We start from the raw sequence: 15,075 nt of genomic DNA on the forward strand, positions 1-15,075 counted from the left end.
TTATTTCTATATTTGGGTCTTCTGCCAGTTGTTTTAGTATTCCTTTTTCTTTTTTGGTCAAGTTTTGGTGTCTTTTCTATTGTCTTATTTTGTATAATTCCTCCACTACTAATTCTTGGAATACATCTATTTTGTTTCCCGGTGGTAGTGTCGGATTGTATTTGGATTTTTGTCTTAGACCGCTTTCACTGGCTCCTTCCATTTCTATTGTGTCTTCTATTGCAATTAATGCCTGTTCCTCTTTTGTTAGTGTTGTGGTCCCCATTGTCATTAAGGTTGTCAAACCTTCCATGTCTTCCACATTCAGTGCTGTGTCTTGTTTGGTGCTGGACTGTTGTGTTCTCGTCATCTTTTCCGCGTAGAATTTTGCCAATTTTAATTTGCGTGTATATTTATATAAATCTACTCTTGTTTCTGCAAGATTCATGTTTGAAGTGGGACAAAAGTTTAATCCTTTTTTCAATATGTCGTTTTCCATGGTTTCCATGGTTTTTAAAGTTCTTGTGGAGAGATTGATGATATTTAATTCTTGTAAACTCTGTTCTGAGTCTCTTATCGTCTCGGTTGTCTTAGTCTGTCCTTTGACCATGAGTCTTCTCTCGGCTCTTCCCTGGCCTCTTTGTCCTCGTCTTGTTTTCTTAGGCCTCCTCTGGGTCATCCTCTGCCTCTGCTCCTGTTGGGCTGTCCTCCTTTTTGTTGTTGTTCCCACGCTTGTCACATTTCTATTAAAAAAATTTTTTGTCGTTTGTTCCGAGGTCTTTGCGGTGTTTTTTCTGTCTCACTTAGCTCAATACTGGAGAGGGAGTCAAAGCTGGAACTTTTTTCACCTCTTTTATTCATTGTTGTTTTATATTTTCTTTGTTGATATTGTTTTCCAAAGTCGAAAATGCGTCCCTCCTCAAAATCGGCTTTGTCTCTTTGGAATTTGAATTGTTTGCGCGATTTTACGCATGCTTCGTGTTTTTCCAAGCTTTTTAAAATGTCCGATTTTAGTTTTTGTTGTTCATCAGTGGGAGATAGTTTATTTATTTCTTCCTCTAACGTTTTTAATTCACTCTTTATTTCCTTTAGAGCTTTTTCAATGTGTTTTATCAAGATAATCATTAAGCCCATTGAAGAGTCCAGTAGGTGTTCCCCCCATTCCTGGAGTAACTCTGCACTCGTATCTTGATGACTTGGCATGAGTGTGAGGTGCAGGCCTCGTGGAATTCGTTTGACTTCGACATATTTTTGTAGGGATAGAAGTTCCCACCACTTGTTTATTTCTCTTTTGGAGAGACGTTCCCAGTATTTTAATTTTTCTTTATTGGTATTTATTCCTGTTGCAGTTTGTCCCCTCTCTGTCTGTGGGGTTGCTGTGGCTGTAAATAAATCTTTTAATTCAGCTATCCGTTTAGCTTCCCTTTCTTCCATGACGAGAAATTTGCGGTGCGAGGCTGGATTGATAATTAATTTGTGTAAATATTCTTGAAATACTTGAGTCCCCTTCGAAGTTGTTATCACTTTTGCTGAGTTCGTTTTAATGGTAAAGTTTGAACAATTTCTTCAATACTTATATTTTGGCCCAACTTCGATATAAATGTTGCTCTTTTTACAATATTTGTGAGGGCGCTTTTGAATCGCTTATAATTGCTCTTCACTTTCTGGCACATGTAACGAAAAAAGCTTGTGGAGCGTTAACGTTGCTGCTTGTGCATTCTCTATTATATATATATATATATATATATATATATATATATATAATATATATATATAGCCACACTTTCCCCAAAGGGGATTTCTCACTGCTCCGTGCTTCTTTAACAAAATAAATTCAAAGCATCTATTTTATGTAGCTCAAGGATGTTTTATTCATAGCTTGCCAACAAACCCCAACACGTTTCAGTCTCCACCGAGACCTTGTTCACGGGTATAACGACAACACAAGGCGGCATTCCATTTCTGCCTTATTTAAACAACATGACATCTCATCCTGTAGGTACCTACAATGCATTATGGTGATCGTAGTTTTGATATTCTTGCATTTTGATAATTGTCGCTAAACCTATTGACTACATTTTTATATGAAAACAGATTGTGACAATGAAATGAACATATCATAACATTGCATTTACAAAGATTCACCTACTCTTCAATACATTGACTCAACATCTACTGTTGTGAAAATAGTACATCCGGTTAATACTGTTTCTTACTAGCCTTTATGGCACCGCATTGCTGGATGCTTAGGAAAAATAATTACTAACTTATTTAGGGAATAACTAATTCTAGGAAGTCGCTGCTGCTTACCCGGGACTCAAACCCATGAACCATTACTCTGTTTAAGGCGCACAATCGCGCTGCGCTATTCAGTTGGTACAGCCCTTCCATAAGATTACTTTTGTTTCAAGGTATTCCTTGTGGCTCCAACTTAGTATCAAATGTAATTCTCTACTTACACTAGTGCCTTGCAACCTGCAAATCCAACGGCATAAATCTTTAATTACACTTGACCCCGTTGTAGGTTATATTCCAACCTTGGCCTTCATCAATTATGAGCGCACAATCCTGTGCAGTTCTCATTTGCATTTTTGTGCCCTCAAAGCGCGGAAACATTTCATTTATTACATGTAGTGCATTATAAATCCAGCCCTCCAGTGGGCCATTACTTCTCCCTGTATGATTCGTAATTCCATGGTTTATACCATTATGATTCCCTCTCCTGTTGAGTAGCATTGTCAGGCGCCATCTATAACTCTTAATCAATTCAATCATAACCAGTACGTATCTGGACTAATTTCAACTTCATTAGTCATCTATGAGTACAACCATTTAAGTCATCTCCGAATGGGACTACATTAGAATAACACAGTTGTAAAAAAAACAGACTTCATTGCCCATTATCTACATATTAAAATCAAATGCAGGGAGGTTAATGTTCATAACATTTGTTATTACACAATAGGATATCATCTGGTCCAGTTTTCTTGAAGACCAATGTGTGAAATGTACGTTTAAGATGTTCAAAGCCTAATTAAGAATCATCATGAATGCGAATGTAGCTCCTCATCTTGGTTGAGCCCTCATGGGGTCAAAGTTCGGAAATTTAGTATGTGTCATGATTCCTTTTGGCGCAAGAGTTTTTCTCTATCCCCACCACGGGCCTGTTGCTCCACTTGTTTCCACAGCAAAGAAAGTTAGCAGCTTCCAATTCCCACAATGTTCTTTTTCCATATGTTTAGCTATGGCATTACTCCTATCCGAATTGATTGTTGCCCTAACATGTTATAATATTCTTTTCTTTAGATCACAAATTGTACAGCCCACGTATCTGAGAGGGCAAGGGCACTCCGCCATGTAAATTACAAATTGACTTTTGCAAGTTATACTTTGTTTGATTTTCCACACTTTTTTGTTGGCCATTTCAATTTATTTTATGTTTTTAGCTATGGTACAAACTTTACAGTTTGTGCATTTGAAAAATCCCGTACTTTGCAGCCACGTTGCTGGTTTGTTTTTATTTCTAAAGTGGCTTTGCACCAATTGATCTTTCAAGTTGGTAGACCCAGTGTTTGTCACACTGGGGCTGTCTCCCACAATTTTGGCAACTGTGGAATCTAAAGTGAGGATATTCCAATGTTTCCGTAATATGTGTCTAATCTGTTTGTTTTGTGTGGAGTATGTGGTAATCAACCTTATTTCCTGAGAAGTCCCACCACTATTCGGGGGAGGTTGTTTTTCAGAGATCAATTCTGAACATGCTAAGTTTGCTGTTTTTTGTTGACATGGTGAGACCAATTCTTTTTCTGAATCTTTCAGATATCAATTTGCTGTTTTTTTGCTATTCAAGTTGTTGTGAGCAGATTCTTCTTCCCCTTAAAAATTCATCATGTGGTATGCTGGTAATTAGGCTAGTTTGATGACAACTTTCAGCGTGAAGAACAGCATTGGTGGCAGTTTCTTTGCGATGTAATGTGGTATGGACTTCATTTTTGCTGATGTAGACTCCTGTATCCAAGAAGACCACTCTATTGTCACTGATGGTATTTGTGAATTTGAGGTCTGTTTCAGTGTTGTTGAGGATGGCGAAATATTCTGCGAATTCCTGTGTAGTTTCCATGCCAGATAATGATCAAATCGTCGATGTATCGTAGCCAATTGACTATTTTATTCACATATCTGTCATTGTTAATTAATTATAACTCATTCCCTAAAACTCACGCCCGCCATGCACAGGGACGTTATAGTTAGATTATAGTTTTGTCATCAATTATGTCATTGCAAATGTTGCACTGATTTTATCATTGATGTAATTGAACTTTTCATGAGTGATGTAGTATGTGGGGTTTTTAGCATGCATATTTGGCCAGAGGGACCTCCCGCTCCAGGCCTAGGGGAGTGGTGTATCCCTAGGGACTTACCTACCTACCTACCTAATGTGTTTGTGGCCAATAGCATTTTTTGTGTCAGAAAGTAGTTTCTGATTTTGTGTCCTTTGTCCTTTGTGAGTTGCCCTTTTACCGTTGCAAAGTCTGTTCTTTTGCAACTCGCAGGCTTTGGGTCCACAAAGTGGCTTAATACATGAAACCCATAGTTTTATTATGCATGAATACAATTGGAAATTGGGGGGAGGTGGTTGAATCGAGAGAGTAGAGAGAGGGAGTGAGTTCTGGCACATTAAAGAAAAAAACCTGCAAAAAACAATGGAAAATATAAATGGAAAAGTGCATAGTGACAAGAAGGGCACATGAGAAGGTGTAAAGATGTGCACTTATTTAAGAAGAATACGATGCAATACAGCTAGTCTGAGTTATACTTTGACCCATTCGAGTACCACCTGGTATAAGCGCTTCAATAGATGGTTGTTTTAGAATGATATATATTGCATATATTAACGGTTAATAGTATTAGTTTGTTGTTTTTATTAAATCAATGTGCTCAGGAAATAGTGTAAACGTCGTCTGGACGCTAATTATGTTAGCAGTAGCAATGTGTGAAGGTTTTTAATTCTTTTCAAAAATGAGTCACAAAGGGTGTGATGGTTTTTATTTACTGTAAACGTTCGATGTATTCTTTAAAACGATTCTTATTATTAGTAATATTAGACTATTTTACTGAGGCTCTTTATGAATTTTATTGGGGTAATTTTGTACAATCAGTGGTTTATGCGGTGAGGTGCAAAAAGGTGTTGTTATTAAATATACCTCTTAGTATTTCTCTAAGCCCTAGGATTTATTTCTCATTAAAATTTCCCTGAAGAATGGTTCACTTTATGGATAGTGTGATGTGCATCAGGCTACGCAGGTGGTGCCTTATTGTCTCTATAAAAAGAAACACTGCAAAGACCACGTCTGACAATAGGAAGCATAAACCCATGCACACGAATCAAGCATCGTTTACTTGGCTAGTTTCCCACAGCAGGGAACGGCCTCAATGAGAAAAGGAAATGTTTCCCTGCCACATTAGGATTCCAGGGCTCTGAACAATGGCATGTGTGCGGCATTCATCACTGTCATATCTGAAGAAACTGAAACAAGCTAATATAATAAGCACAGAGTCAACAGGTTAAATCACAATGCCCGCAATTGAATCTTAATGGCGCCAGGTTTCTGCCAAACAGCTAAGCAGTCTAAGTCACGGGAAACACATAAAAATAACTGCCCTGCATTAGGGAGATGTTAGATTACTTTTTTAGCGTTGATATTTTATAATTCATTACTGAACTGAAATCATGTAAGAACATTTAATTAAATGTTACCCTCAAATGAGTGGGAACAGGGCGGGCTTTAGGGCAGTGCGACTGGTGCGGCTGCACTGGGCGCTGACCTGTGGAGGAGGCGCTGACCTTAGTGGAGACGCTGTGTTTAGCAATAACTTATGATTGGAGAGATGAAAAGCTTCTTTTGCTGGGTGGTAGTGTGAGAATCCGAGGAGGCGGTCATGGTGTGTGCGGCGCCAAAGAGGATTGTCGCACGAGGCGCCACCAGCGCTAAAGCTTGCCCTGAGTGGGGAAGACTGGAAGAGACTAGAGAGGATTAATTCTTTTTACCTGAGCGTCAGAATACCCAAAGCTAGCCGTTGAGGGAGAAAGGCAAACCACACACCTTCTACAATATGGTTGGCTCGCCCTTTGCTAGATTTGGTCGAGCTGAAGTTGAATGGTCATTCAAACATATGTTGGAAAGATAAGTAAAGCACAAAACAGCTAAAGAAGCTGAGGTCCTGCCAAAAGTTGGATATAAAATAGTCAAAGTACTGGATATTACTAAAAGAGGAGTGAGAACAGGAGGAATTGGAATAAAAATGCACCTAAGGTCTAATAAGACATATGGCTACGAGGGCGAAAGTCGGACATAAATTAAAGTCTACAGTGGCAGGACACACGTGTTTTGATCGGGGAGTGCCTGGGTGCAGTCTTCGACTGGTTTCGGCGGCACGGGCTGAAATGCAACTCCGACAAGTCGGAGCTGCTTTTCTTTGGCTGTCTGCCGGACCCTAACTGGAAGACCTGGTGGCCCCAGGACATGTCTCCGCCTGTTGAGGCCTCTGTGAAAGCTAAAAACCTTGGGGTGCAATGTGATGACAGCCTTTCTTTCAGACCCCAAATCATCAGTATATCGGGGAAATGCTTCGGCATTTTGAAAATGCTTCGGAAGTTTCTCCACTTGCTGTCTTTGCAGTATAAAAAAATCATTGTGCAGTCTCTGATTGGCTCGCGATTAGATTACGCTAACGCCCTGTATATCGGGCTGCCTAAATATCTGCTGGCCCGATTGCAGATTGTGCAGAACTCGGCTGCAAGAGCCATTTTTGGTCTCCCACGCAGGGCGAAAGCCTCTGAACTTCTTAGGAGATTGCATTGGCTGCCCATCGCCAAAAGAATCACCTTTAAGGTGCTGACCTTGGCATTCAAGGCCCTCCATTCATTTGGCCCCAAGTATATGGAGAAGCGCCTGGCTTTTTATGTTCCTAGGAGGTCGCTTCGGTCGGCTTTGTTGGCCAAAGCTGTCGTTCCTCCGATTAAATTGGTTCGGATCGGAGGGCGTGCCTTTCGATACTTGGTCCCGCGTTGCTGGAATGAGCTACCTGTCTCCTTAAGAAAGTCAAACAATCTTCTTGCTTTCAGAAAGGAGCTGAAGACCTGGCTCTTCTCGGTATAAATTTTCTTTGTGGGACTTTCGGAGCTGCTGTGTTGTGTCTCTTAGCTGTATGTCTCTTTGCCAAAGCGCCGGGACGCCCCTTGGGGCAGCCGTGCGCTATAGAAGAGATTTGAACATAACATAACATAACGTATACACATTTTCTAAGTGTGTCTGCCATTCTTTTTGGTGGAGCTTGCATGCAGGGTCAGGATAAAGCTGGTATGTGGTGGAAGGTTGGATCTGCCGCCTGTAGAATAGAGTTAACATTAAACAAACCTCATGGGATGAAGAATGAGTTCATTCAAACAGGAGTAGGTAGAAGGTGACAGCTTCTAATCTCAGAAGAGGTACTGCTTTCATAAAGGTTTAATCTGAGTCATTGGTCAAAAACTTGTTTACTTTAAAAATAGATCATTCTGTACAGTACAGTGCCATTAGATGACCAAATTCCACAGCGTAATTGGTATTGCCGCTCAGGTTTGTGCCTTCTTGGTGACCGTGATACTTCTAAGTTTCATGCTAGAACCCTGATGTCACGGCTCAAACATTCACGTACATTTTCTGCTGGCCTGTTTCTGACACTTTGCAAGGTGAGCTGGTATAATTTTTTTCTAGGAGGATTAGGTGCCATGAAATGAGGTCCAAAATACCTCCCACTCCTGAGTCAAAGTCTGTTTTTGTATAAGCAATAGCCTCCTTTGAGCAGGTTACAGTAATGTTAAGCCTCAAAGAATTAGGGCCATCTGTACTAATTGCACAGGTCACTCAACTTTGTTTCAATTTGCGAGTTGTATTTTTTGTGACCAGTGCAGAATTTTGAGAACCGACCTATGTACTAATACGCCAGTTCCCAAAATTCAGAATTGGAGTGGGTCACATTTGACCTATTCATGAGGTAGGTTGGAAATTGTGACTCGCTGCTATCACATGGGATGTTGGCTAGCAAGGGCCAGCAGGAGACCGTGTCTGAAATTGCCTTTAAATAAAGAAACTTTTTTTTAAAGTAGCCCTTTTTTTGTTTCAAAGAAACCCAGTAAGCTTTTAGAAAATGCTTCTTTGTTGAAAAGTTTGTTTAAAAGTTGGAAGTGGTCCCCCAAACCACTATCTACTCCCTCTGAAGTGTTCAATATTCTCAAAGGGTCCAAAAGGGATCGTTCCCTTTAGCAATTGAGTTCAAACCCCAGCTGCAGGGGGTGGGGTCTGTACATTTTTAATGGTTTACTACCGCTAGTTCCGTTCTAAACCATTGATGCGTTTGGATAGAAACTAATATTTGTAAGGATTACTATAACATGCCCCTTCCAAATAGCTCCTCATTATCCTTTTCTAAATCCATATTAGAAGTTGATACAGTTCACAGACTCCTAAAATGGATTTAGTAAATTAGGCAAAATGGTTTGGTGGTCACACATTTCGATTTAGAATGTTTACGACTATAACATTTTTTACTACATCTGCCCTTAAGTTGTTTGTTGTAGTAGCTGCACCTTTATAAATAGGCCTAAGAGGAAGGTTCAACGTACACAACATATTCCAGGTTGGATTGCTATGTACAGACCTTGATTGACACATGCATCATTAATCTATGCCTAAGATTTTTCAAAATCACGGTCTGAGTAGTACTCCGTATTGCCTCATTGCCCTCACTGTAGCCACTACATCGGCACCATATTTCGGGAGACTGCAGTTTTGACATTCCTTTCTGATTGGTGCAGTTCTGACCCAGAGTGCTGGTACGCTGCTGCCACCACCCTCAAGTTGCATTCAGGCTGGCAAAGGAAAGACCCTGTGCCTCCCTCCTGTGCTCTTAAGCCTGCAGGCAACAATATTTGAACTCCTGCAGAAGGTAAGAGGAAAAGGTGCAGCAGTAGGGAACACCAACACTTTGTCTTTTTAATATTAATGTTGCCTAAGGTTTGACTGTCAATATATTAAGCAAGCTTGGGTAAGGGCTGAGTATTGAACAAAAAGCAATTTTATTCAGTATTTTACCAGACTACTTAATGAATCCCTAAGACACTTTATCTATGGTTTTCAGGAGCGATAACAGCAGCTAAGTATGATCGCTGATCCCTGGGTCTGCTGTTTGCTCTCACATTCATTAGGTTAGGTACATCCGACCCCCCCCCCATCGTCAGCAAAGTCTTTTAAGCCCCCAGTTTGTTATGAGCTGCACTTGAGCTCTCAAGCAATCCAAGCGAGCCGCTAAAAACAGGTCTCTTTAATAGTATGTTGGCCCAAGCTCAAGTCTCCACTTTTGTGTCAGGCAGTTGCTCTATCCAGCAATGACCAGAAGCCGCATTGGCGGTTCCACATTCTCAAGGTTGAGATCTGCTCAATGTAACCATCGTACCCTCTACAACTGGGGCAATAACGAGCACGACAGCTGCATCAACAGCGGAATCCCAGCACACCTTCGTGCATATATTGATCACAGGTCGCACAGTATCAGGAATGCAACATGCTGTCCACTAGCCAGTCCAGTGGATTTAGGTATCTTACAGGCCTCTAATAGGCCTCTCTCAGGATCTCTTCTGGGGTTGTTTATCTAAAATTCCATCAAATAATGTAGTGGCTATAGGGCCCATGACTAATTTGAAGCCAGTCTTAGACATTATTAGGGAATTAACAACTATCAGATCAAATCCTAAATGTTTGAATATTGTTGCTGGCATTAAGCCCTAAGGTCTATGCTACAGTGGGACTGGCAAATAAAGCGCAATCACAATGTTCACTTCCTTATTAGAACACTCCTTCCCATACGTAATTAAATATTGTAAAAATCCTCAATTGCACAGTTAGAGCCACTCAGTCAATTGGTTTGATAATCCTTTGACATTTAAGTGCAAACTAGCAGACAGAGTGAGATTATCTCCTCTCGACAGAGATGCGATTACAATGTATCTTCTTTGGTATAACTTCCAGCACATAAGCACTTGAGCATTTTAATGTCATTGCGGCTACTACCTACGGTGTTTGATCTAATCTAATGTCTGCTCTCCTGCATGAACAAGCTGCCACACTGCCCATATATAAGACAATACAGAGCTAAACATTATTTGATCATCTGTCCTAAAACAGAGAACTAGAGGATATAACATCGTCCTGTTATTATACAGTTTAAATAAAGGGGGAAGCCATTGTTGGTGGGCATTGACAAACTTTGTGAAAATTAACAGAAAGTGCTAAGTGGTCTCTTTCCTACCAAGGGTACAGTCACAATATTTACTTCCCTTCTGTAAGCCTCACTAGTATGAATTCGAGATCAGTTAAATCCAGATATTTCTCCACCCCAGTTCCTTTTTAGATTCAAGGTAGCCTGCCAACAAGCTGCCAGCTTGTAAACTCGAACTACAACACAGATTAAAGTGTGGCCAAGTCAAGAATAGTCGTAACGCCTAACTCCTTGTTTAAGTTGGAGCCAGGGTCAGCTGGACCCAAGTGCAACAGGGACCTCTAAAAATTGTTTTCTGTCACTTGCCCTTCACATTTTTAATAGGGTATTTCTTGCCTTGGCTACCTGCACTTTCCGCCAGAACTGCTTTTCGAAACTTATACCCAGGTATGCATACTGTGGTACACACTCTATTGGTTAACCGTTTACCATTGGAATTCTTTTTAGGAGCGGGGGCGGTTTCAATAATTTTTCTTTAAGATTTATAGTATTTATAATGAAATCCATTTTATCTGTAAATCTCTCCAACTATTTGTGCAACACGTTTTCAGTTCTGGCTAACAAGATGGCGTCATCTGCTATCAGGCGCTTACTACCAGCAATTGTTGGCACATAGAGGTAAGTTTCCGTTCAGAAGTTTTCTGTCTGGGATCCATCAAAAGCAAACTTAAGATTCACCCATTTCTAAATGAGGTGGGCAGTATTTGGGTTTGGAAGACAGGGTATTCCATTATATTCACAACAGAATGCTTCTCCAAACTCTAAAGGGCTTATTTGCAAGAGGCCAGCACTGCCGGAGCATCTGTTTTTTTATGCTACGCTGGGGCACGCCTCTCAATCACATCTATGAGATGATGCGAAGCCACCCAGCGTGGATTTGAGTGTCCTCATAGATATGGAGTAAGGCACGGCAGCGCAAAGTGCTGTGCTACCTTACTCTGCCTCAAGAAGGCATTCCATGGGCGATGCAGTGGGTGTTCCCATGCAACACCCATGGATTTTGACACTGCCCCAGATTTACAAAATCATGTAAGTTTGAGGCGGCACTAAACCTTACGCCTTCCCAGGGCAGGAGTAATGAGTAGAAATGTTTTAATTCCTCCTTGTTTTATCCTCTTCCCCTGGTGTGCTGCATTCTGCAGCACACATAGAACGAGGAAAACGCCTCTCAGGATTGTTTTTGTGCAGGAAAGTGTCCCTTCCTGCACAAAAAACTAGCCAATCAACAATGCATTGGCACTAGGCACCAAATTGTGCACTTATCCTGGCTAAAAGAATTCACCGTATCTCATAAATATGTTGCATTCCTGCCCATTCAAATTGGAGTAGGGCAAGGCTGCAACTTGCGGCACTGTCCTATGCCAATATTTTGTAAACGAGGCCGTAAATTGGGCCCTACATCTCTGTGGCTTCCTCCTAATGTTTTTTTCCTATATAGAGCTGATTGGAAATGGCAAGAGGGGGACTGTAAAACGAATGCATCTGTTCCCATGGACCTGTTTCCAAATACAGCTTTCACGCTTACTGCACTGAACTTGTCCAACCTAAAGTAAGGTTCCAGAACCATAGGTAAAAACTTTCAGCAAGACCAACCATAAATTCAGTCATATTTTGTGCACTTATGCTTCAGCTACAAAGGGTACCTAGATCCCAGTCAAATGCATTAAAGACAGTTGCACTATTATTTACTTGTTCTGCATACCTTTCGAAACTGTTTTTATTATGGGGCAGTTTGTTTTCTCGATATCTTTTCTTAGTAGATCTTAACTTGTTAATTTTATTTTTGAGACATATTTTCTCATAGGAATTTATCTACTTATTAGCTCAGTCTGGACTCCTTAACATATGTATTTGTTAACAGGATTGTTAGTCAGGTATTACACAAATATCACATTCATGTGCTTCTTCGAGTATCTGGCCTAAGGCTTCTTATACTGTACAAAACTAAAGGTTGTACATGAGAGGTGTGTTACACGGTTTGTACTCGTATAAGGTTGGCTTTTTTCAAAAGAGAAGAAATTGGTTTTCCTCAGCATTTGCTTAAAACGACGACAGCAAACGTATATATAAAATATGACTGGAATTATGACCCTGCTAGTTTACAAACACCAGGGTTAGCAATGGCAGAGCCAGATGTACCACTGGGCAGGCCGGGGTACCAGCTATTGCCATCATTTACCACTATTTGACATCCATGGATAAAGGTCCATTATTCTCAAAGAGGTTAAAACCTTGAATTGTTTGAGCTGCCATGTTCTGCAGTACCTGACTCATATTTAACACAAGAGGAGGAGGACCTTACTTGTGTTCCCCACACTCCTAAAATGGGTGTCAGTCAGGAATATCAAAGACAGGATATTGAAGGGTGATAATATCGTGGCCAGAATATTGAGAGAGAAAATATCGAAAATATTTAAAGATAGGTTTGTATAGATTTTCAATACTTAACTCCACATATATGTACATTGGTGATATATAAATCATCAAGGCAGTGGCATGACGAAACTTGAGAGCCATCTGCAAGGTAAATGGAGGGGCTCTCACTCCAGATTGAATCAGGAGCTCTCAGGACAGAGTCCTGTGCTGAGAGGGCCACCTGCAGCTCGGGTCCCTCCCGTACCGCGGGGGCAGCAGTGCCCTCTGCTACATCACTGCTTCAAGCGACATAGATGTGGAGTTAAGAATAGTGCATCCATACCTCCTGCTGTGCACTTCTTTGATATTTTGTCCCTCAATATTCTGGTCATGATATTGTGACATTTAATTCTGCCTTGGATGTTCACTACCACAGATGCCGTTGTGAAACTGACCTGTGCCTGTGCCCGTGGACCTGAGGACCCAAGATGTGCAGGGCATGCTGCCGTATCACTGGCGACCCTCAACTCCCTCCACCCATACTCCTTACTTTGCGCATTTAAGTGCGTCACTGCCTCTTGGCGCTGGGCAAAGCCCGGGCCAAGGGCAGGCCTGTCCATGCCCGGAGGAGGTTTGGGATGGCCTCCCCTCTAACATCTGGCTCACTAGAGAGAGAAGGCTCATCTATCAGGTACTGTGCTACTGTTATCCTTATTACATTATTATTGCGTGGCCCTTAAATTATATCTATACGCACTGACTGCACAGGGTGCGGCGTACCGGGGACGTTGGATGCTTTCATCACAAGGACAGAGTCAATGCTTAGCCATGAGATTGAGCTAATGGAGCAGCGACTCTCATTGGACCCACTGATCTTACAAAAACTCTCCTCTCTCTGCAATGATAGCATGGACAGCATCCCGCTAATTCTCTCACAAATTCCATCTGCACCTCACTTGGCCCCAGATTTGGACGTGTCCCCTCCTCCTGCTACATCAAGTGGGCCTATTATACTGACAAGGGGCCAGGTTGCCAAACCACAAGATGAAGACAATAATATCGAACCACCAGTAAAAGGAAGAAGGGGTGCGGTATCACAAAAAACAGTGAAAGGGTCTTTGAAAGGGATTCGATCCGCTAAATCTAAAGAGCATGGAGAACCTGGAACAGGGCTTAAGTCCAGCTTTAACGACCACTGAGCTGGCAATGTTGCCCTCTCAGACGTGTGGAGAGGACTTCTGGAAAAGAATGGAGACTCTGGTTACTGGGCTTTTGAATCCTCTGAGGCTCAAATTTTTTCAAATTGAAGAGAGATTATCCAGTATCGAGGGCTTGGGCATACACAGTAACCTTCATACACAACGTTCGCGCCATGGTACGGAAGAAGGACCATTGATCTATTCAGAGGCAGGGAGTGCCCACAAGTGCCTACCAATGTAGGGGGTCATCCATTTCAGCCACCCCAACAGTAACTCCAGCATAATAAGACACAAGTACTTCTGTCGCTTCTCTCTCCCCCTGCAGTGAAACCCCCAGTGCGCAAACCAATGGCCAATCTATAAATTACAGGAAATCTACAATTACTCCCCACATGCCTCCCAGTAATATCTTGGACAGGCCGTTAAGTAACTTGCAGGCATCGATGACAGCGGGTGGTAATGCTGACATTTCAAAACAGGGGAACAACACAGTGTGGCAGGCACATACCACGTGCCAATCGCTCCATCTTCCACCCTGAGCGGCTCCCCTCGTATTGGTTCTCATAAATGTCCCAACTTGAGGTACGGGCAGTCTGAAACAACAATCCTACTGATGGATACATCTCTTCACTGGCTGACTGCCTATATAACAGGTCTGGCCAGGGGGGAAGCCCAATTAATGAGCCAAATCATCATGGCATGGGTTTGACCCCGAAATTATTGAAGGGTGATTGTATGGTACTAGATTTCAACAATCCTCTTACATTGAGATCCCTCTTGTCCTAACTATATAGAGTTCCACCCAAGGGTACTCAGATTATAGCAGTCCCTCTTGTACACTTTTATACTCCCCCCCGTCTGTATACTCCCCCGTCAGCTGGCTTTAGAACCAACATTCTACCCTAGGGAAGACCAAGTGAATCCTATCCTTCCGGGCAATCTGGGTTTATCTCTTGTGAATAGATTTGCTCCTCTTTCTGGTATGGATCTCTGTGATTGACTACCTCCACAGCCAATTGAGGGGTCTATCTCAACAAGAGTCTCATTGTCTGGTACCCAAGACCAATGAACCTAGGAAGGGGCAGGCCAGTACACTTGTAATAACATCTTGGAATGTGACAGGTATAACAAACAAACTGGGCGACGAGCATTGGGTAAAACATTGGTAGAAATATGAAATAATTTGCCTGCAGGAAACTTAGGCAACGGATTTCATTTTCATAAA

The 15,075-nt window shown here is 41.7% G+C and overlaps 1 protein-coding gene across 1 annotated transcript in view; it reads right to left on the reverse strand.

Annotated features, from left to right (window-relative positions):
- CHAT (choline O-acetyltransferase) overlaps positions 1-15,075 on the reverse strand; it is a 320,287-nt gene that overhangs the window by 62,961 nt on the left and 242,251 nt on the right. The window lies entirely within an intron of this gene.

Source organism: Lissotriton helveticus, chromosome 5_1, assembly GCF_964261635.1.
Source record: "Lissotriton helveticus chromosome 5_1, aLisHel1.1, whole genome shotgun sequence".
Taxonomy (NCBI): Eukaryota; Metazoa; Chordata; class Amphibia; order Caudata; family Salamandridae; genus Lissotriton; species Lissotriton helveticus.